This window comes from Clupea harengus, chromosome 10 (assembly GCF_900700415.2).
Source record: "Clupea harengus chromosome 10, Ch_v2.0.2, whole genome shotgun sequence".
In the NCBI taxonomy this organism is placed as follows: Eukaryota; Metazoa; Chordata; class Actinopteri; order Clupeiformes; family Clupeidae; genus Clupea; species Clupea harengus.
Window position 1 is genome coordinate 15,172,152 of NC_045161.1, and position 25,000 is coordinate 15,197,151.

General features: G+C 46.8%; 1 protein-coding gene across 4 annotated transcripts in view; it reads right to left on the bottom strand.

The window, feature by feature from the left end:
- Positions 1-25,000, bottom strand: part of rab6ba (RAB6B, member RAS oncogene family a) — a 77,228-nt gene that overhangs the window by 43,753 nt on the left and 8,475 nt on the right. The window lies entirely within an intron of this gene.

Genomic DNA, 25,000 nt, shown 5'->3' on the forward strand with positions numbered 1-25,000 from the left:
GTTTTTTGCTTCCTTCCAGCAGATGAAACATTTCCGATGTTCAACAGAGCTGCACCACTCCTGACCCGAAACCCCGCTGCGACGTCTCTCGCTGCGAGCTGAAATAAACCCAGAATGCCATTTTCTCTTTCAACCTAACATTACTCTACCCCAGTGATTCCCAATGCGTGGGGTGGGCACGGAAGTACAGCGAAGGGTCGAGGGTGAAAAAACTGAATGACAAACCTAAACAAACAAGTACAGTTCAAATCTTGTATGGCAGTGCTCTTACAGCAGAGTAGCCTGTAGCTAACCTATTTGGTGATGAGTTTATAGCCTACTTTACACTTACTCAATGTAAATAGGGTCTACTGTTGAGTTATATGTATATTGTATACTGTATATGTTAACAAGGGTAGCTAGCCTAATTATTAATACACTAGACATGCAGCTACCATGAATATTGCATGGATTGATCATTCTGCACACACGCACATACACTGACAACACACATTCAGACAAATTGAAGCATTAGGCTTGGGATATGAGTCAGACACAGTCTCAATTGGTTGGGTAGACTTCACAGTGAGCTAACTGTGACGAAAAGCTGCCCACCAGAAGTCATTTAAATGCTAATTTACCCAAAGACACTTGTCCACCTGATGCTACCATGAGAAGGATCTAAATTAATAGGGCTCACATGGGCTTGAGTAAATAGAGAATTATGGTCTTACCTTAATGCTGCCTCTTTTTAAAACCTACATCATTGATCTTGTCAGCAGCTGTTTTTACGTCTACACATAATACATAATATCCATTTAAAAACTGTGCTCTGGCCCAAGAGAACCGAAGAGAGGTATTTCTGCAACTCAGATAAAAGCAGCCTTAGAGTAAATGTCTCAAAACGAAATATAAAAGAAAACAGATTTTGCCCTCTCTCGCATGTGTCTCTGCATGGAATGCTAGCCAACCAGAAATCATTATTTAAACGGGCTTCAGCCATGGCGGATCCATAACCGAATTGTGGATGTCTAAGTTTAGGCATGCTCAATATTTAATATCACCCCATTGATGGAGTGAATCAGTAGTAGTAGGCAAAAGAAAAATTGCTGATGTGCAGAGGAGTCAAAGACACAGCCTGTGATGAACTATAGATGAGAGAGTGAGCTTTCCACTTTCCCTCAGTGTAGGTATTAATTAGGGTCCAAGAAGGTGGAGGGATAGAACAGAGGAGAGGTGAACGAGGAGCAATCTATTACCATCTCTTATAGTCTGTGCAAAGAAATAAGATGGGTCACCATTTTTTGGCAGATAACCCGGCAAAGGAACTTTTCAAGACAAAAAAGAAGAAGAAGAAGAAGAAGAAGAAGAAGAAGAAGAAGAAGAAGAAGAAAAAGTGAAGAAATTTCAGAAGCATAGTTTGAAATTGGGGAAATTGAGCTAAAAGCTGGCAGGATGGATTCGCTGGCGGCTTGGGAGGGGAAGTGGTGTCAGCGAGCATACCTTCAGGCTGCAGCGAACTCAACTGTGAATTTAAATCAGCGCAGATGGGAGTGGGGAAGATGTTAATAGGAGATAGTTGTCAGAAAATCACCCTCTCAAAGAAATCAAGACACATACGAAGCATCTGTGCTCCGGGCTATGACCGTACACTGGATAGTGAAGAGTAGGATGAAAGAGGCAAAGTGTGTGTGTGTGTGTTCTGGGAAGGAAGGGGGGAGGGGGTGCAAGGAAGAGCTGGAGAAATGGAGGCCAGATAAGCTCCTAAAATAATATTCCTGCCGGAAACCACTCCAATCTCTCAGAGCAGCCCTTTCTGTGGATAAATCTTAATGAATGATGACCTGGTTGATTTGCTACTATTTTCTGCATGGTCAACAAAACATGAAAAAGAAATAGTGCAGAGAAGCCATCAGTCAACCTGCCTCTCACAAAAACACTGGGGAATACATAATAGACATAATAGACTCAGCCCTCCACTCTGAGCAGCCATTGGCCACACCCTTGACATGCTTCCCCCCTCAATCAACATGAGAACATGTGATTTAGGCTACTTAAATACTTGTATTACTTTAACAACAAACAAGATGAATTCCTATCCATCAATCTAGAAGTTTTAAGGAAATTAATTTCCAGCTGCCGCTAACATGTCAAGGCAGCAGACTTTATGCTCTCTCAATGACATGCCTTCTGTCCCACTCCTGAGGTAAACCAGGACCACCATGTTTTCCCTTTCTCCTTCCTCCACCACCAATGATTAAAGCCATCCTGTAATTAGAATGCTCTTCATTAGCTCCATCAGGTGGGTTCCGCAGATCAAGAGCTGCCCTGAGGAGTTGCGTCAGGTGTGGTAGGACATGAAAGGAGGGATTTCACGCAGTGGCGGGGATCCCCGCGAGCAGGACGGAGAATTCCTCCAAATTGTCTCGCTTCCATTTTATGCCTCGTTTTCTAACAAGATGACTTCGCCACAGGAACAGACTTTATCATATGACTGACATGGGGACATTGTATGGCTAGGTACTATACATCAGTACCCAGTCCTGGTATGTCAGCAATCATAAGAAGCTACGAGTGGGGACAAGCTTGTTGAGGATGTCTACTCTTTCAAACAGAGGAACCCTGTAACCCAACATGCTTATGTCTGAGAGACTGCTTCTAATCTATATCTAATACCACACCTCATGTAAGCATGGTTTCACTTAAGGGCTCCTTCAGTATTGTTTTGATGTGGTATTGATGTTGCACATTGTTATGATGTAGGTTTTGATGTTGTATACTGTATGTAATAGTGACTTTTATGTGATGCATTTAACATTATACTATTGATATAGGCCCAACATGCAATCAATGGTAATATACTCCTGAGAAAACATTCAACCAATTATAATGGTCATTATTGTTATTGCTGCTATTATTCCTGTTAGACAGACGCATACAACAGAATTCTATTCAAATGGAAGCATTTATTTTCAGACTGGGAATGTGCAGACCAATATACAGTGAATAACACACCTCGTCCTCGACACTGCACTGATCATTTGTTTGAGCAGCAACACCCACATTCATCAACGCCAGACCCCACCATCTCCCCCGAACTGAAAACAGCTCCATCAAAATTAGACGCATCATTTCAGAGATGACCTCCTTTACGGTACCTCGCTTTGTATATGACTTGTGACTGATGACTACTGCTGTTGGCTATCAGAGTACCCCACTTCACTTAACCCCCCCCCCCAATGCTAGTCTGCTCTTACATCATTCACAGAGAGATGAGCGATAGATAGAGATAGAGAGAGAGAGAGAGAGAGAGAGAGAGCAAAACTTAATTTTAATGAATGCTAATTACAATAAATTATCCCATTCAATTAGTCCATCCAGAAATGTTGACTGGATTGCTGTTGTGGTGGCTGAGATGGAGGCACTCACATCCATTTGAACCTCCTCTGCCAAACCACCAGTGGTATTAATTATGAACGCTTATGCAAAGAGCCCTTATCAGACTGAGTAATTATCTTCATTTGTGGCCTCATTGTGTTGCCGTATCTGCCAGGCAGGATCTCGTCACGAGCCTTAATTAGTCATTATGCTAATTAACATGAAGTAATTTATCAATATCTTCTCATGTTGGGACATGGATGTGCTCTAGCTCTGCTGCATGAACAATCCAGACTGTTCCCCGAGGAAGATTTTGAGAAATTAACTTACAGTTTTGATGAACAGTAAGATATCTAATTGATCTGAATGAGGATGTTCATGAAAAATGCAATAAATGTGAGATATCGTAATAAATGCAATATCTGCTTTCAGATTTCAATATCTGCTTTCAGAGTCATACATCCTTAAGTCACACCTTTAAAATGATGAATAAACACACGTGGAGAAAAATCCATCCTGCTTGTTCTTCCGTGGCCTGTGGTAGCTCACAGACTCACTCTGACCTCCAAAGCCTCACAGGGAAGGTACTTTACAGTTGAGGAAAAATGTCTGTTTCACTGCTTAATTTATCTTCCTACATGCTCTCTCTCAGCATAAAACAAACCGCAACAACACAGTGAGGAGATGAAAACTGTTCTAGGATAAGCCCGACAGAAAATACCAGAAAACTCTCAAAGGTAAGTAACCATGGTGACAGCCACATGGAAAATCCCACATGTCTCTTACCAGCACCAGTGTTCTACTGCAATTCCTGATTTAAGGGGCTCATTATTCACACTACAACTGTCTATTTTAGGCTGTGGCTTTTTGAAGAATAAAAGGTGCTAAAACACAATTAAAGTGCCATTAGCCCAAAAGAGCTTTGAGTCTATCTGCTTATCACCAATGAGGGGCTTCTTGCGGTTCTGGTGGAGACCATTAAGTTGGTACAGACTATGGACTTGACTAAGAGGCCTAAAGCTCTGAGCGGCACTCAGGCTATCCCTGTACACTGCTAACCCAACTGACGGCAGCCATTTGCAATGCTCTCACACCTTGTCTGCTCTCTCTTTCTGTCCCTCTCTTCCTCCTTGCAGTCCCTGAAAGCCAGATGTCATTATATTTGTGTTCCCACAGATACACGGCTCCAGAGCTGAAGTTGTCTGATGGCAGTGGAGGAGTGTAGTCCCCAAGACCCAACTCCACACATCACTGGAACGGCTCATGTCATTGAAAGAGAAGGAGGGAGCGAACTGAGGGAACTGTGCTGTAGTAATCACACCAGAGGGGAGAACACCCCCGTGGTTTGCATCCCATTTGCTGTGCGCACGGTGCACGAGTACGACGTCTGTGTGTGTGTGTGTGTTTGTACATTTGTGTGCAGGGAAAGTCTCAGACCAACATCCAATTACTGTGCGGGAACACAAACAGACCTGCCATCGCACCACCTCTCAAAAAACTCCAGTCTGATGACATCCAGGGGAATGACCTAGATCGGAGGAAACCAATTTCCTGAAAGGAGCAGGGAGGCTGAGCGGCTAAAAATCAATGTCCCTAACGTGGGTGACAAATGGCAATGCACCTGGCAGAGAAAGAAAGAGAGAGAAAGAAAGTAAAAGAGAGAGAGAGAGAAAAAGCAAAAGAATAACAATTTATTCATTCTAAAATGTTCCATCTACCTCAGCCATTGCCATACTGGAACCTGCAGGATGGGGTCAGGGACGATGGAAAAGCAGGAGCACACAGAGAATGAGTGTCCGGGTAGACTGTGATGACCACAGCCTACAGGCCTGCTCCACTCCCATCTGTGCTCAGGCTGATAATCACAGACAAGAGAGGAGGCCCTACTGACTCTAACATATTGCCTTGAGGACAGATAGTACAACACACACGCGCACACACACACACACACACACACACACACACACACACACACACACACACACACACACACACACACACACACACACACACACACACACACACACACGCACGCACGCACACACACACACACACACACACACACACACACATGCACAACCACACATACACACACCCACATTTGCATGAAACCATCTCATTCGGAGGAAAACTGAAAACAATTAGCCAGGAAGACACTTGATTACAGTGCAAGACTAAAACAAGAGTTATCCCACCTAACCTGTGCCTGTGAGAGAGAGAGAGAGGGGGAGAGAGGGAGAGAGGGGTCTTAATATTCACAGGCACTTGATTATCCTAGTGCACTGATTGAATTCCCAATGTGCTGGAACACACAGTTAGCATCTGCGGAAGCGGAATTTCTAAACCTAATTACAATGTTCCTCTGAAGGTTCTAAATGATCCATCCATCTTTCATGACACAGGCGCACGTCTGCTTGCGGTGCTGGCACAAACATATCAAGAGAAAGGCAGGCTAGATCACTATGAAAGTTAAGAGCTGATCAGCGTTCCACTGAAATGACAGAGATTTTTTGCATTTACATAATGGTACATGAAGACGCTCTTTGACACAGTTGTACTGCGTGTAAACATATTTATACAACACTCACAGCATACCCATGCAGTTACTGAAACTAAAGAGGCACCCACGGAACTAGAACAGAAAATGTAACATTTAACTTACTTTGTTAGTAGTCCTACAACTGGATGTTTACTACTTATCTCTATAAAAATGCAAACAGACCGTTCTACATACCGTTTGCGGTTTTAAATGTCGAGTCTTTAATCCACACATTCTAGACCTCAATCTGGACATATCTTCTTTTAGGAAATGGCTGAAACCATACCACCGCAAATACAAAACCCCTTCTATGCTGACCACCACTGAGGTGCTCTGAGAATGACCTCTACATCTCGACATATTCCAGGCAGCTCTAGAGGTGTCAAAGGGAGTCCATCCAGTCAAGCTTATGAAAGCCAACCTATTAAAAGATGAGACACTGCTGTTCTTCAAAAGGATCCAACAAGGAATTTAAAAAAGGGCCGATGTTTGATCGAAACACAGAGGGGGTTTAATCATTGTGTTTTGTTTTAAGCTGCTCTATGGAATCATTGATGTGGACAGTGATTTAGCACTTTAACTGATTACAGAGAAATCATTCTACACCTTACCACTTTGCATATGTTCTAACTGTTAACTTCATCTTTTCAACGCTAGGAATCACTTCGGTTTATACTTTGACATTTGGTTTCTGTCTTAACATACATGGCAGGCCTGATATATTTATTTTAAAAAAGCCAACCGATCATTGCTCATTTCATGCATATTACATTTCAGTCAACAAACTTTATTTCTTTATCTCATCACTGACAAAAACATGACCTGCCATCCGACTCTTTCAAAGAGAGGAGATTATTATGACCGTCAATCTGGGGTCAAATCAATTATCACGACAGCAGCAGACTGCACACAAACTTTTAATAGCTCTCACATTTTATGCAGGTAGCTCTCTCGTGGGAAAATGAGAATCACCTCTCAGGCTTAATTAAAGCCCTTATCTGTCTCTCCTCATGAAGTGATCATAATTAGCATCTGAGGGAAAAAAATGGGCTCTTCACACAGGAAACCGAGGTTCAGGCACCTCAGGCTAGCAATGGGAAACAATCACACAGAGGTGCACCGTGGCATATCTTAGTTTGAGTACTGACAAATATGGTTAGCATCGTGTGTATATGTGTGTGCGTGTGTATATGTGTCTGCGTGTGTGTGTGTGTGTGTACTCTTGTGTGTGTGTAAAGCTAAATGACTGCCTCCTCATCAGTGCGCCCTAATCTCAGCCCCCCCACAACACGCACACACACAAACAGATACACACACCAACACACTCCTGTGGGCTCCCTGAGCAAAACTGTTTCATCTTGACATTTTGCACGGATCAATATTGCTTTTTCTTCAGGACCTGGCTCGTATTGATTGCCATTAAAGTCTAATTAATGTGGAGAGGTGGCCGGTCCTCCCTCTGATGTGAAGCATAAAAGCGTCCCTGTCCCTGTGGCACTTCCAAGACACTGGCCCACATACACACACACACACACACACACACACTTACACACACACACACACACACACACACACACACACACACACACACACACACACAGTAAGCACACAGGCCCAACCTTATGAAATAAAACAGTGCTATATCTCACAGTCCTCCAGCAGGACCAGACCACAGCAAGTGTATTGATCATGACAGGATTGCCAAACCCTGTCCAACACGTTTCCAAACCTTTGCCGTGAAATTCAGCACAAAAGCTTCACCTCAGAGATATGACGTCATATCTCTGTCATACCTACAACCATTCACATTTTTTCACAAACAGAAAACTGGGGGTGAGTGGGAGGAATGTTGAGTGGCTGTTGTGGCAGTGAGAGAATATATCTGGGGGGAAGAAAGAAAGATTCACCAGTGTTTTTCCCTACTGCTAATTATTATGAATCGTGATTGGAAAACTGCAACCTCTGTTCTTCACCAACCTGATGCCCACACGTTATCTCCCTATCTCTCCCTCTCTCCCTCAGCCATCTCTACACTCCTCCATGCTCTCCGCCAGCCTCCTCCTCACGGGCGCGGGGATAATCTACATATGCAGATGAGCCTTGCTCACTGCTCCCTTAATTAAGGCCGGCTGCGGTGGCAATAGGGCTGCTTGTGTTGGCTGTGATTTGCTGGTGTTCAAGGTGAGGCTTATTAGTGATCTCTCATGATAACTCGTCACTTCCACAAAGGCAATAAAAACCAGTTAATCGACTGTTCATTGTTTCTCTGTGGCATTAGCCCCAATCCCGAGTGTGGTAATTGCGCTGACATATGGCCCTTTGAGGACATATATTTTCTTGTTTGTATGTGTGTGTGTGTGTTTGTGTGTTGGTGTGTTGGTCTGTGTGTGCGCACGCATTGGGTGTGTTTTTTTGGTGAGTACTGTGTTTGCAATCTGTGTGGTTGTGTGTGTGTTTGTTTAAAATGTATGTTCATGTGTTCCCTCATGACCTCACCTCTGCCAGGAAACCTGCAGAGGCGTAATTCATCCTTGGGCCTTTCAGAGTCCCATTCCATTGCGAGAATGAAAACAAAAAAACTAAAAAATCAACAAGGAAAAAACAAACAAACAGAGCACAAGGTCCTGACCTGCAAGTCCCTACCTGCCTGGCGCTCGCGGACACTGAGCAGTCGCAATTACAGCCGGGACCTTGAGGAGGACCACAAGGGCGGGGGGGAATGGGTGGGGGTGGGGGGAGTAGAAGCTGAGGAGGGAGGGGCCTTCTCACAACCCAACACCACACTATTACCCTCTCGGAGCCTGGGCCGCAACCAGCAGACACTACACACCGCACGCACACCAACCCTACCAGTGCCCCAGCTCTGGGTCACTGAAAACCAATCAATTATATGGTAATAACAGAGACAGCTTAATAGGCCAGAGAGCCAGTGATGAGGGGTGGAGGAAGAGTGGGGGGGGAGCATGAGGAGCAGAGAGGATGAGGTGTTACTCCTATGGAGTTGGATGGCTCGCTCATTTAATAAGGTCTGCATTAATTAAAGGGGGCTTCGCCAGCCAGCCAGCCATGGCTGTTCAAAGATGCTGCAGCAGGGGTTATTGTCATGAGGGCTAATTAAAGGGAAGTGAGGGGTGGTGGTAGGGTGGGGTGCGGGTGGTGGATTTAGGGGGAGCATCTGTGTGGGGTGCCCTAGCCGGCTCCGGCGGCCTCTTACCTTCTGGAGCCCGCCAGGGGGGCCAGCCAGTCCGCACCTGATCCCAAGGCAGTGCCAACTGTGCCTCTGCTGGAAAGGGCAGTGAGCGCCTGGCGCAACAACAGTGTGAGCAGGTGACATGTAATATGCTAAGCCAGGTGAGGGTGTTCAGCTAGCAGAGGAAAGCAGTGTGATGGTGAAAACGCGAGGGCTGGTGTGAAGACAGGACCTGGCAGTGGTGGGAACTAGATGGTGAAAAGAAATGCGTTTGAAGGTGTAGCACTGTGAAATGTACGGATCTTCGATTCATGAATTCATGGTAAGAGCCAGAAAAACAGTTGCTTCGTTTTGCCTGACGTGGTGCCATGTATCAAAATTCAACTCAACTGAATCCCGGAAATCTCTAGGGAGCAGTTCCAAAACCATACCCATCCTACAAACCAGCATCCAGCGAACCGAGTCATTCAACTTGATATGAGGCTGTGATGTTAGACATTTGTACAAGGTTCTCTTTAATGGAATGGAATGGAACACTGCAGCACACTCCAGAAGTAGACCGCTGATAACTGCCTCCACTAAAGCCCTATCTTTCTGGTTCTAATTGGGAGGTGTTTTGGTGACCATGAAGGGAAAGGTCATTAGTTCAGGGTAATTTGCCAGTTTCTTACCAGTCGAGCCCACATAAACCCTGATGGGTGGTGGGCAGCAGCCTGCAGCAGGGACGTAACAAACCAGCACACACACAGACGATTGGCCTCTCAGAGCCACCGAAGAAATTCCCCCCAAAACACTGCAACAATGCCTCTGAGCCATTAAGGATTTATAGTGGATTATTCAGCTCATTAAAGATTCATACGAAAACGGAGCAGCTCCAGCCCTCTCTCTCTCTTTCTGTATAACCTCTCCCTCTTTCCGTCTTCCTCTCCTCTCTCTCCATTTCCTCAATTTTCCTGACTTTATGCCATCCATTTCAGCCCCTCTGATCTGTTCTTCCGAGTGATTGAACTTCCAAATGACTTCATCTCCCTTGGTGCTGGTGATCCGACAGGTACCCCGCGACAGGTCCCCCCTCTCATCCACTCAGAAGAGTCAGGCTGGAGAAGATGACAGGGAGCTGTCAGTCAGTCAGACAGACAGCCTGGGTTGGTAATTAAATCTCTCCCCTGATAGACTTCCATCATGAGCCCTACTGATTTCCCTTCCTTTTTTTTATTCTCTCTTTCTCTCTGAATCACCACCCTTTCCTTGGTCTTTTCATCTCTCTCTCTCTCTATCTCTCTCTCTCTCTCCCTCAGTTAGTGGTGTGTGGTGGTGGGGGAACCTGGTCCCATCTGAGGCCTGAATTTGGGTGGAGAGGGGTGATTTAGTGGAGGAGGGGCCGTTGGGTGCAGCAATCCTGATGTTCTGCGTTTAAGAGCTCCAAAGCAAATATGTCCGCTGGAGCCATTACTCTTGGTGTGAGCGGACATGGGAGGGGGCTGGGGAGAGAGGTGGACTGGACTCTGCTGCAGTCAGCACGCCTATAAATCCAAGGGCTGGATGAGGAGACAAATAGAGCACTTTAATATCTGTGAGCAGAAGCATAGAGTAGTTATGCCACACCATTCAGCAGGCCTCTCCATTAGTCAGCCGTGTCTCAATCTGAAATGTTTCGGGGCCTAAAGCACTTAAAGCACGTGGCCATCTCCTTACTTCAGCATTAGCATTGGCTGCACGACTTGTGGAGTTCGTTTCTGCAGGGGAAAGGGAGTGCTGTATTTTTCCCTCGTCAGAGACTTGGGTGCTGGCATCTCAGCTGTCGATGACAGATGCACCTCCTCTCTGAAGGGCTTTTTTTTTTGTCACATCCCAAAACAGACACACACACACAGACTCTTTTTATCAGCTCCTTAGGGTTTTGAGTGCCAAAACATAACCCACCAGAGCTACTCTCTCCCCTGGGACAGGCCATCACGCGATGCCCACACTGACTTCGGTGGTCAGGGCCGATCACGGCAGCGCTACATGCCCAGGGCCAGGTTCCTGTTTGAGAAGCGAGGGATAAAAATAAACGACAGCACAAGGAGGTGGGAGGAGGCTGCTGAGGCCTGGCCTGAGCACGTCATGGGGACGTGAGCACTGCCACACCGGAAAGAAACACTCTGCATCAAACATTTATCAAGCTGAGAGAGAGAGAGGAGAGAGAGAGAGGGAGAGCAGGAAAGGAGGAGAGAGAGAGAGAGAGAAGGAGAGAGAGAGAGAAAGACAGAGAGAGACAGAGAGAGGGAGAGAGGGAAAGAGGGAGAACAGGAAAGGAGGAGAAAGAGAGAGAGAATTAATGAATGATGAGGTACAGTGTGCACCGTACATCATGATGGGCTCTTAGCAGAGGAGACGGCACATGGCACACGCGGGCACCAGGCAGGGCTTCACAGGGGCTTGGCGTGGTGGTCCTCCCCCCCAGAGAGAGAGAGAGAGAGAGAAAGAGAGAGAGAGAGAGAGAGAGATGGCAATAGCAGCAGGAGTCTGTCTTAGTGCACCGAGAGCTGAGGGGGTCTGTGTGTGGAAAATGTCACCTGCCAGATGGGCTGAGGAAGAATTAGCCACTGTGTGAATTCCAGGCCTAATTAATCGAGTGAGGAAATCCACCAGGAGCAAGAAAAAAGGCAACAAAGAGGGCCGCTCCAGGCTGAAAGGGATCTCTGCCACTTCAGGCTCATTCAGACTCGGAGCGTGACCAAACGCCGCTTACTGGAGCCTGATGCATTATTTACAATAGACCGTCCCCACGGTTTATGAGGGATGAATCTGTAATTAAAGGATTTGTACCTACATTGTCTGCCTGACATGTGACAAAATAAAAAAACAAGCCCAATGAATGCAAAGCTGACTGCGGTTGATGTTGTGATGTTCTTGCCATCCGCCCCCCCCCCCCCCCCCTCTCCTCCCCTGGAGAGCGTGATGTATCTGAAGCCCCGTCTCGCTTTCCCGGCACACAAGCGAGAGCATCCCGGGAGCCCTCTCCATGGAGAGCGGTGTCAAGAGACATGGGGGACTTTAGCATCTGACTGTATTTATGAAGCAGACATCCATGACAGCAGACAGACATCCATGACGAGACGGCTTCACACATTTCAGGGGAAGGGAGACAAGGCAACAAAGGAACACGGAATAGAAAATATGTATTCTCTCTCTCTCTTTCTATCTCTCTTTTCCATCTCTCTGGGGCTCTGGATGCAACTGCATTTTGCCTAATTAACTCTCAGCAATCGGGAGTATGAGTGGCGGCTTCACCCAATCCCCCACCCCCCGCCCCTGCTCTTGCCCTGCAGCCCAATGCATTCAGAAGGAGAGTCAAAACACAGGTGTTCACTGTTGTCCTCCGCTCCAGGCAAGAGAGTCTGTGCACGTTTCTCTCTCCTCTTCTGTTGCGGAGACTGAGCCTATAGAATGAATGGCAGTAGAAACCAGCATGCTGAGACAGAGCAGAAGGCATCTGAGTTTAGAGGAATCAGTATGTCAAAAACACATGCACACACTGAAGTGTTTTACACACTGCAGTATTTCTTTCTGCCTCTGAAAGATTTAATTCCGCACGACTAGCAAACCTAAAGAAGGACCATCCAGCCTAAAGAATCCTTTCACACACGTTCCTGGACACCTCAGGAACCTATACCAGGATCCTGTTTGTGGACTTCAGCTCTGCCTTCAATACTATCATCCCGGCTCTGCTACAGGACAAGCTTCTCCGGCTGAGTGTGCCTGACTCCATCTGCAGGTGGATCACAGACTTCCTGTCTGACCGGAGGCAGCACGTGCGGCTGGGAAAACATGTCTCTGACCCCCGGACCATCAGCACCGGTTCCCCTCAAGGCTGCGTTCTTTCCCCTCTTCTCTTCTCCCTGTACACCAACAGCTGCACCTCCAGTCACCAGTCCGTCAAGCTCCTCAAGTTCGCGGACGACACCACCCTCATTGGGCTCATCTCTGGTGGTGATGAGTCTGCCTACAGGTGGGAGATTGACCATCTGGTGACCTGGTGTGGACAGAACAATCTGGAGCTCAACGCACTGAAAACAGTGGAGATGGTTGTCGATTTCAGGAAGAACCCAGCCCCTCCCAACCCCATCACCCTGAGTGACGCCCCAGTTGACAGTGTGGAGTCCATCCGCTTCCTGGGCACCATCATCTCCCAGGACCTCAAGTGGGAGCTAAACATCATCTCCCTCACCAAAAAGGCACATCAGAGGATGTACTTCCTGCGGCAGCTGAAGAAATTCAACCTGCCAAAGGCAATGATGGTGAACTTTTACACCTCCATCATTGAGTCCATCCTCACCTCCTCCATCACCATCTGGTACGCTGCTGCCACTGCCAAAGACAAAAGCAGACTGCAGCGTGTCATTCGTTCTGCGGAGAAGGTGATTGGCTGCAATTTGCCATCTCTCCAGGATTTGTATGCATCCAGGACCCTGAGGCGTGCAGGGAAGATTATGGCTGATCCCTCCCACCCTGGACACAAACTCCTTGTGCCACTCCCCTCCGGCAGAAGGCTGCGGTCCATCAGGACCAAAACCTCACGCCACCTGAGCAGCTTCTTCCCGTCTGCGGTTGGCCTCATCAACAAGGCCCGGGACCCCCGCCCCCCAACAGGGACTCTAATCCCTTTTTTGCACACTCCTGCTGTAACCTAATATGTGTATTGTTTATTGTTTATTGTGTATGTTTATTGTTTGCACCATTGTACCACAAAGAATTCCTCGTAGGTGAAAACCTACTTGGCAGTAAAAACCTTTCTGATTCTGATTCTGATTCTGATTCTGATTCCTAAGGATGTGGGGCGGGTTCATACCAGGTCGCTCTTGCACAGAACCACACTGCCAGCACTACTACTCCATCATCAAACCCACTAGGAGACGACCCAGAGCATCTCCATTGAACCTTCTCACCTCCTCGTTACTCTCCATCCCTCTTCCAGGAAAGCATCCTCCCTCTTCCCTTCTATTCATCTCCAGTGTCAGGATGACACTGAGCTGGCCACAGGCAGGGGGAGAAGTAATCCGCTTCCCGGCAGATAATCAAATAAAATAAAAAATACCCCAAAAAACAGAAGGAGGAGGAGTGTGTGTGTGTGTGTGGTGTACTCTCTCTCACACACACACACACACACACTGAATAACATGGAATAACATGAAATCAATTAAAAACGATTATGTGTGACAAACGGCTCCTCTTCTTCTCGTCTTGTCACAGGGTGCTCTGGGGACACGGGGATGTATGCACAGACACACACACACACACACACACACACACACACACACACACATTTATAATTTATGTTTGCAGGGGAACGGGAATATGCTCAGTCAACTACCAATGCTCTTAATTAAACACAGTGGGAAATCAGACATGACAATGTGCTCCTATTAAGTCAATATTATTTATGGTCTTGCTGTGAAAGAGTCCCCTGACTAACAGTCTGCACTTACAATGCACAGAGAGGCATGCATGTAGAGTATCTGTTGCATGTTATGAGAAATGGAAATACTGGTGGTAGTGTATACTAGAACCTTCCAGAAGGGTGTGTTGTCAGCTGTAATCCAGCAGGGTGTGAATGTGAAGTTAAGAAAGACCCAGCTAAAAGTAGCATATTTTTCTACAGCAAACACCTGCTGCAGCCTCTCAAATACGATTTTCTACCAATCTGCCACTTTCCTCTTCCGGCTGGATAGATCACATGCAATTGCATCGTGATTCTCACACGCATGCCCGCGCGCGCGCACACACACACACACACACACACACACACACACACACACACACACACACACACACACACACACACACACACACACACACACACAAACACACAAACACACACTCTCACACACACACAAACAGTTTCCGACAGAGCAACTTCATAGCTGAGTTCACTTAATCTAACAATCTGCCAAACTCCACTCCCACTGGCCGTGCACACCCCGGCTCTCCCTGCTCGCACATGTTCATAAATAAACATTTTCCATCACACTTCGCCAGCGGTCGCAGATAGCACACGGATTAACCGGGGTGGTGATGTGTCGTGTCCCACTGCTCACTGTCGATCTGACATGGAGGAGGAGGAAGGGAATGAACTCCTACCTGAGTTGCATGCATTTACCAATAGCCTTAAATAATGGATGAACAAAGCTCTTAAAGTGCCAAAGGACCCTCCATGCTCTGGTGCAAAAGCAGCCCTCTCAAAAGGCGTTTTCTTCCGCTCAAGCAATCTAACTCTCCCTCCACACTCGTCAGGAAGACATACACACACATGAATAAATGTGGACCTGGAACCAAATGGAGAGAGCAAATTTACACACACGTGCACACACACACACACATACACAAATGTGCACGCATGTGCACACTCACAAAAACATTCACCCAAACACACATCACCAAGCAGTGACAACAGCCTTTGAACTATATTTCTTCCTCCAGTGGGGGGGTGATTGCTTTGAAAGGGAAGACACGAGTCATATGTCTGCCGTTTGAATCCAGCAGAGGCCCGACGAGGCCAGCCTAAACGCCTCTGCCTTTAAATCAGATCCCATCTCACGTGAGGCCGGCCTCGAACGCTCTGCTGCCAGGAATCTGGAGGTAATGGAGGCGGTGTCTCTCCCTTTAGAGATCAACCAATGAGATCAGACGGGGGCGTGATGCCACCAGCGGGACATATACCCCATGGAATACTCCTGTGCACACATCAATCAGGACCACGGCAGAGTAAAAAGCACTGACTCACCAGGCAGCAGTATTGGGGCTCTCGCTTGATTTATATCGTGACAAGTATTTATCTATAGCAGCCCCAGCAAAGCACTGACTCATAATAGAATGCTGGGTAAGAGCCTTAGTGTCTTCATCCAGTAAAATCTATAAGATCTCGTTGACTGGAATGTGTCATGACATGTTTCTGTTGTGTTTCTATTCGGCTACAGGTTATGTGGTAGGCCTTTAATAGCTTCAAGTGAGTCTCACATGTGCATGATGTTAACGGTAAAATGAAAGTCTTACAATGAGTGTGAGTTTTACTGTGGGCGGGGGAGGTGAGGTGATAGGAGCCATCAGGGTAAACAGGTTCTTGCTGTTTTTCTCAGGCTGATTAAATCAAACGGAGTCGTTTCATTTTTCAGGGGTGTTCATCTGAGAAGGGACTATGAGGTGAGGGGCCCCCTCAGAGCAAGACATGTTTATTGATCTACTTATCTTGAGAAAAATTCAAGAGTTTTGGGCCAACCATCACATTGGCAATTAACATCCAGTCCAGTCCAGTACACACAGGAAGTCGGTGTATGTGTGTGTGTGTGTGTGTACACATAGTTTTTACCATAAAGCATAAGTGGGAAATTGCTTGGGGCCTCATCTGCTAAGGGTATCGTGAATTTGTGTTTCCTTTTTTTTATTTATAATAAATTTTTCCTTTCTTCCAAACGAATGATGATCTTTAACATTTACATGGAAATGCAGTCCTATCCAATATATTTATTATCACTCACATTTTTCATTACATGGACTATTCAACCTTGACGCAACCTTGTAGCAATTCAAGTAAGCCTACCATCAGAGACAGTCACAATTTTTGTGAAGCCATGAATCATTTTCAAAGTGGATTTCAGTAAAGCAAGATGAGGAAGGAAGATGCCCAGTTTAAGGAAAGTTTGCTTAAACTGATGAAATCCTAATAAAACAGAAAGAGTCTACACGGCGGAGCAAGTAGCTAATGTTATAACAGGTGCAACGTTAGTTGAAGAAGCTGAGCAAGCTAACTTTAGCAACAGCTGCTACCTCCACCTGTGTTGTACACACAACGCTACAAGTACACACTACACTATACTACACACTACAACATCTAGTATTAGCGCTCCGGCTGGTCGCAGTGAAGCAGCTACAGTGTGTGAGGGAAGTGTCAGAGGCGACACAGACAGACAGACAGCAGAAGTCCACCGAAAACCAGACACCTGCTCAGAACGCTCCAGCTCAGCATCCAGCAGCAGCCATTATACCACCACCGTTACAGAGCGACCGGAGCAGCGCTAGCGAGAGCAGCAGATCATTAGCGAACACCCCGCGTTGTGGCCAGATAAATTGAAATTGTGAAAAAGGCCCCAAACAAATAAGGAATATTGAGTTCCCAAAAAATACAGACACGGCCCCAAGAAGGTATACAAAGGAAAACTACGAGATAACAATGAAAAAAGTGGAAACCTGACTGAAGGTCATTTGAAGTTCTTCAGTTAGAACATTTAGAATTCTCATTTGTGTCTGCCCTTTAGTTCTGTGACTTTGTTGACTGAAAAGAACGGCCTCCAAGTAGTTTTTGTTCACTAGTTATAATTGTGATAAGCAAAATGCAGAGAGGCCTGAAATTGGTCTTTGCCTTGGGCCTCCAATTCACTAAAACCACCCGTGTGTGTGTATATGTGTGTATGTGTAAGGACCTGCCACCATCTCTGTCTGCAAACAGTCATTTTTCCCTCCCTCCCTTTGTTTCTTTCTTTCCCAGTGCCAGAATACCTTATCCTTTATGCAGTCCTTTCAGAGAAACCACAAAGCCATCTCCTGACAGCATCCTGACGTGAATGAAATTACAGGACAAGCACTGGACAGGACAGTCATTACATGAGATGGTTTCTGAAGACTGTGCTGCCAAGGCACAAACCTCCCCCTACCCCTGAGAGACAGAGAGAGTGAGTGAGAGAGAGGGGGGGGGGGAGAGGAGTGCTGTTCATCCTCTCTTTCTTTTAGTACAAATCCTCTGTTTTTAACTGGCAGAACATATATGGGTCCATCTTACCATCTCTGCACCCAAGTACAACTCCCCCCCCCCACACACACACACACACACTTGCACACACACACACACACACACGCACTTGCACACACACACACACACACAAACCCAACTCTTCCCACCCCGCTCTGTCTGAGTTATAGCAACCTCATGTCACATTCAAGCGACTAAATCTTGCTGATCTGGATTTTGAATTTCAAATCCCCTTTACTGCATTGGCTCATAGAACAACTCATGATTCCCCCATGTTGAGAACAGGTGTTGGATCATGATACACACAGATTTGTGTTTCTCTATAGCTGCCAATTTTAGTGCTCCCACTAAATGGTAATAAACATGCTGATACTCTGTTATAACAGCAGTCACTTGGTGCTATGACGATAAACCTTTGATCAATGGAAGTAGTTCCATTACAGACACAATAACAGCCGCACATAACATTCGTGAGGCATCTATTCGGAGGTAAATTATTCCTATTTGATGAGTTTAGTAGCATCTCATCAGTGACAGAGTCTGGAATGTGAGGCGTGATGGCCGCGTTACGGTGGCATGTTGGGGACAGCGGACGCCGCCCGGCGCAACAACTCTATTGGGTAATTACCCGCTGGTAATTGGTGTCAGGGGCCCGTCAATATTGGCAGACTGCAGAGGCGCTGGTGTCATGTGTCTGCATTAGTGGCTTCCATCTGTCTAATGACTGGAGCAGGGGGAGGCCAGAGATGAAGAGGACCAGGCCCTAGCATGCACCTCCGGCAGGGGGGAAGCGATGACGGGAAATGAGGGTAGGGGTGGGTGTCAACTGATGCACTCACAGCGCTGTGGATCTCACTGAGGAATGGGGAAAAGTAAGGGGCACCTGGATTAGGAACTGGATTGGACTAGATTAGGGATTGATTTGTGGTGTTTGGTGTTGGGGAATCGCAGCCTGTGGATCAGTCTGAACATCTGAAGTGAATCCAGCCCTAGATTTTCATTTGGTTGTGGCGAATCTTCCAGCAACTGACCTCAGACCTGCTAAGAAAATATCTTTTTTTCAAGCCCCTGAATTTTTCTTGGTAACAGAGTAACCATAACTCCTTGTAAAACTGTGAAGGCACTATTAGGTTTTATTCTGTTTTTATCTGTCGCAACACAGACTTTGTGACTTTGACAATTTCTTCAGCAAGATAACAAAATAATTACTTTGCCTTAAAACACCTACTGTAAGTTTTAACAGAACAAATGCACACAGAACATTTTAGCACACAGGTCTTAAGAGCTTTGCATGTCATTACATAGAATAGAATAATCCTTTAAAAAGCCTTTTGAGACCCCGTCCTCAAGTCAAATTTCAGGCTTAATGACTCACCTAACCCTAGTCTGGAAGGAGGTGTTCTTGTGGCAATGTAGTCTGGGGGCGCAGAGGAGAGGACATTCTGATCGAATAATGCATTCAGCAGATCAACGCCGCCTTTGTAAGACTAAAAGGCCAATCTTTCTGTATTCTCCCTTGGGGAGGCATCTTCACAGAACCAGCCTATTATTATTATAGCCATTCATCTTAAGACACTGGCCAGAGGGGGGAAAATCGACCAAAACTCTCACATCACATCACAACACACACACACACACACACACACACACACACACACACACACACACACACACACACACACACACACACACACACACACCACACACACACACACACACACACACACACACACACACACACACACACACACACACACATACAAACACTGACAAGAAAAGCTGCATGCTTGCGGTCCTCAGACAACATAAGCCACAGCTTCCCCTTTGAGATGCTAGAGCACTCAGCTGCATCCATGATTACCAATGAAGAAGATAAAACATGGGGGGTGGAGGAGGAGATTGCCTTTCTAAATGTTCTTTTAACACTGATATTTAGACTCTGGCTTCATGGGGAGATGTAATAAACCATTTTCATTCTCGTTACAGTCAGCCATTTACCGACCCGCTACCGTACCAATTCTGCCTCTTACAAAGGAATCTTTCAGGGGTGGGGGGGGGGCATTTAGCACATCTGCTGGCCCAGAGTACACAGCTCCCTCTGTTACTGTGTCTGCATGGGTGTGACTAAGTGACAGAACAGATGGAGAAAGAGAGAAATAAAGAAAGAGAGGACAATGAGAGAAAGTGAGAATGAAAGACACACATGAGAATCAACAGCTAGCTGCACAGGCAGATAGGCAGTGGGGAAGACATCTGCAAATGGACTGGCTGGTCACCGACCAGATAACTCAAGTCTGAAGCTTTCCTTCTTCTTCAGGCCTCATAATGCTGAGGTGAAGAGTTTCATTTCCTCCTCAGACAGAAAGGATGGGCATTTCCAAATTGCAGTTCTATCTTCTCCTCCAGAGACAAAAAAAACAACAATCAAAGGTGTGTGCAATAATCTCCAAAGCCTACACTGTGTGTGTGTGTGTGTGTGCGTGTGTGTGTGTGTAAGAAGCTTCTCTGTGGCTGTGCAGTGTTTTTCAAAGAGTAATCTTCCTCTCTCCTTCCATGCTCCACATCTCCCAGCCATTTCTCTCAGCCGCTCTCCATGTGAACGTGCTCGCACGGAGCTAGCTGATGGATGGAGTGTTAATTAGCCTGTCTCCATGGTGGGGGGTGAGGCTCCGGACCAGTGAGGAGGAGAGAAGGGGGTGCTAGGCAGGGGGGCGGGGGGGCACAGGGGTGTCGCTGGGCTCCAGCGCCTCCATGATGGAGGACTCATCTGAGGGAGAGTAAACATGGGGAGTTCCCCTGCCGGAGCTGCTGGAGTGGCACGGCGGCCCACACTGAGCAAATGACAGGCCTGCAGGTACCAGACAGAGGGAGAGAGACAGAGAGGGAGATGCTGAGAAAGACACTGAGAAAGACAGAAATCTAGTTGGCTGCCTAACAACAATCCTGGCTCGTTTGGATGCCAGCTCTTCGTCATGTACTCAAAAAATAAGACAAAACAAAAAAAAGATTTATGAAGTCTGAAATTCTCCCCTTCATCTGCCAAGAGTGGGGATGAGAAGATAAACAGAACTGCAGCAGAACCGCTCCAAACATCCAAATATAGAACTTTTTTCTGACAAAGCGAGAGAGGGCTTTGTTGAATGATGGCTCGCCTGTGTACGACGGCCACGGAGCCCAGAGCACACATCTATTTCTGCACTGCTACCTCTGTGTGACTGGGCGGCCCGGGGCCTGTGACCCGGCCATGTTGTCCTACAGCATCCTCAGATTAAGCGTGTCGGCACAGGGGATGCTGAGTCTTCACAAACATGTGTCAGCGAGCCGGTGGAACACCGATCCTTACGCCGGTCACTTGGCTGACCGCCGGCGAGACCCTGGCTAGCTTCTGGAAAATTGCTTCCTTCTCTCTCTCTCTCTCTCTCTCTCTTTCTTGTTCTCTCTTCTTTTGCTGCCATCTTCTTCCTGCTGCTGTCAGCAGTCTGCTCTAACATGCAGAGAGAGAGAGAGAGAGAGAGAGAGAGAGAGAGAGAGAGAGAGAGCTGCGAAAGAAGGTGCAGAGGAGCTGCGAAAAGGGGGCAGCGCAGATAAAGGGCAGCTCAGCTGCACGGAGGGATGTGGCCGCCGCGCCCAGAATGCGCTGCTTGGTATTCTGAGAGAGCGGCCAGGTCCCAGGGACCGGGGGAAGGGCCGCCGCCGCAGCATCAGCAGCATCAAGGGAGAGGGAGAGGGAGAGGGAGAGGGAGAGGGAACAAGAAGAAGAGAAAAGAGAAAAGAGACCGCAGAGATGCTGTGTTGTCACTGTTGTTGTAGGGCGAGAAAGGAAGAGTTTATAGTCCCCATTACTAAGGATACGGGGACACAGGGCCAGCCTATTTTTCCAAACCCTCATAAATCCTCTGGCCTCCCCCCAGTGCTGCTGCCTGCGCCACCCATCCCATATTCCTCGGATTGAGTAATACAGGGTGGAATTTGTTGGGAAAAGCCTTGAAAACATGCTTCCCATCACCCTCGAGCCTACCCTGTAAAGGATTTACTAAACGCCTCCACATCAGTGCCTCCTATGATGAAACCTGAAACAGACTGCTCTGGGCACTATAAACACATCGTGTATCCCAGAAGAGGCCCAACGCTTAGCAGCCCTGGACCTATGCAACAGTGCTCTATGGAAGAGAGAACAGATAGATATGCTCCTCTTCTACTCAAATACACTCTTCAGTTTGTTCATGCTGGGAATGTGAGGATCCCAGATGTGTGCTCTGGGGTGGAGAGAGGAGTGGCAGAGAGAGCGAGAGGGAAGCGTGTGTGTGTGTGTGTGGGGGGAGGTTGCCTTCTGATCAATTACCCCCCATTACAGAGCAGCGGACTCGATCTGTAGCAGATCAAAGTTGCCAGTGCGCCACTTCCCACTATCCATCAGTCCAGGGGGGCTGCGCCTCGGACAAGGGAGAGATGCAGTGGGACGTGAAACGGAAAAGACTCCCAGTTATCTTTGCTCAGTGTCGTGAAGGAACCGAAGGCTCCGCGCTTGGTGCTAGGGATCCAGAATCATCCAGCCCGTCTGGTGACACACACACACACACACACACACACACACACACACACACACACACACACACACGCACGGTCTGACACCCTCTCCCCAGCTCACCAGAGAGAGCTGAGTATTGACTGAATGTCCACAGGCATCTTGTCTGAACAGATCTGTTTGGGAACAGTGATCTGGACGTCTTTGTTGATACTGCTAAAGCCACTCTGGGAACAGAGATAGCAGGTCTTAACCTCAAATTGGTACACCTAAACACCTGCTGTTACGGTTATGACAGTTATGTCTGTTACGTGATAATGACCTGATTCTCACTGATGGGATTACTCGTCAAAATAGATGTTTTTGAGAGCAGTTGGAACTATCATTGAGCTTGATATAAGTGCACTGAATGCAGCAATAAAGCCCTGTTGTGTTTCGGTTGTTTTGTTAGACTCACACACACACACAATCAGTGTTATGTTCAGTGACAATCCTCACAAACTATGCCACCAGCTTAATCTTTTGTCAGGTGAACTTGTAAATTATTTCAGGTTAAATCCTCAAATCCTGTTGCCATATGCCACTCCTCTTCCTCCTCCTCCTCCACTTCTCTCTTTGTCTCTCTATCTGTCTGCCTGTCTCTCATTTCTCTTTCTCTCTCTGTTTGTGTCTCTCCATCCCTCGTGGCACCTCTCCAAACTCCACAAAACTGGCAAAAGAGGCAGAGGGAAGATAAGCATATAAGCACAGAGCCTCAGAGGAAGTCTCGGCGAGCTTAGGGAAGATTTCCCCACTTAGCTCAGTTTGATTGAAATTGGGTGATCTTTGATGTGTCACATCATATCGCATCTTCCAAACTTCTCAGGCAAACAAACAAGGAGGTAAACTACAGCGTAAACAACAACACATGCATCAATGGGAAAATACACTCCATTGTACACTCCATTGCATTCTACTCCGAAGCTGCTTTTAAACCCACCGGAGAACCTCACCTTTTCTCTTCCTCGTCAGTGTAGAGGAAGAGTGAAGCGTTTCTGAGGCTAAGAAACTAAATCACTGCACCAGTGAACATGCCACAGCCTTATATGGCCTACTCCTGTGACCACTGTGCACTGTGAGTCTACTATTACCTGTATCAGTCTTCAGAAAATGGCCTCATGAATCAAGGTAAGTTACAGTGAAACTGGATCAGTGAAGTATTCATTGATTGTTTTTTTTTGTGTGTGTTCCTGATTTAGACCGTGTGTGAGAGGTATTTCTGGAGTCTGCCTGAAGCTCTTGTGTTGAGCCCCGTTGAGTTTTTTGGCATTTCCAAGCAGTTTGGATTACTGATTCAGTGCCTGGATCTTAGAGGATGAGGTGACCTGCACAGCCTGTCACACAGTCCAACCATCTGGCCGCGGAACTGCCCTGAATCATTCCCACCGAGACGCCGAGTGGGTGGTGTGTGTGTATATTATATAGGCATGTGTGTGTGTGTGTGTGTGTGTGTGTGTGTGTGTGTGTGTGTGTGAGAGGGCGTTCTGATCAGATCTGTGTCATGGCTGTTGGTGCTTTATCTGTTTGCTGCTCATAGGATTGGCAATCAAACTGAGACAGGGCACGTTCTGGGACAAAAAAAGCTTTTAACACGCTGACGGAAGTGCTGGCCTCTGAATTGCACACATGTATGTCCACAACGGCCCTCTGGCAGTTCAATTATTGGCACAAGCACAACTCACAGACGGACACAATGCAAGCGCTGCGAAGTCTATACGAGTAATTATTGCACATGCTATTGTCGGTGTGATAAATACACGTGAAATGCATATAAACCACATTGGGGGCATTAGCATTAATGCGTTTTCCATACAGCTCTGGACTTTGTCAAGCCAAAGGAATGGAAGGGGCCAGGTGCCCTAAAATAATTCACTTTTATTCACGCAGTCTTATTAACAGAGGTGAGAGATAATCAATATTTTAATTGCTGGTGGACGGCAGCTATTAACTTTGTGTGTGTGTGTATGTGTGTCTCTGTGTATGTGAGCTTGTTAGTGTGTGTGGAGGGGTGTATTAGATGCAAATAGGCTGAGCAGACATATAGACATTCAGCCTTAGGGCAAAGCAGAATTGGAGAGTGCAGGAAAACCTCTAGCTGGAGGATTTCTTATTTCCACCAACCTCTTCCCTGGAGGAGGCACTATTTTGGGGGTTGGCCTGACAGTCACAGCTACTGCACAAGGCAAAGAAAATAAGAGATGTATAGAAAAGGCGAGACAGAGAAAAAGAAAGGGACAGAGAGATTGAGAAAGTAAGACCAAGTATAGTGTTGTGGTTTGGCATTGTCTGTGTGTATGTGTGTGTGTGTGTGTGTGTGTGTGTGTGTGTGTGTGCGCGCGCGCATGTATGTGCGTGCGTGTGTGTGTGTGTGTGTGTTGAAAGGAGTGTAAGGAGGTTGTGTGAATGTGTTGGGCTGAAAGCGGTTTCTACTTCTTTGCGTGGCTTATCTCCTGTTCTATTCAAACCTGGTAAACATGGCAGAGAAGCTGCGCGGTGTGGTCCCCACCCAGAGGTAGCGATATTTTAATAATGCAGCACGACCGGTGACAGAGGGTCCAGCCTTTC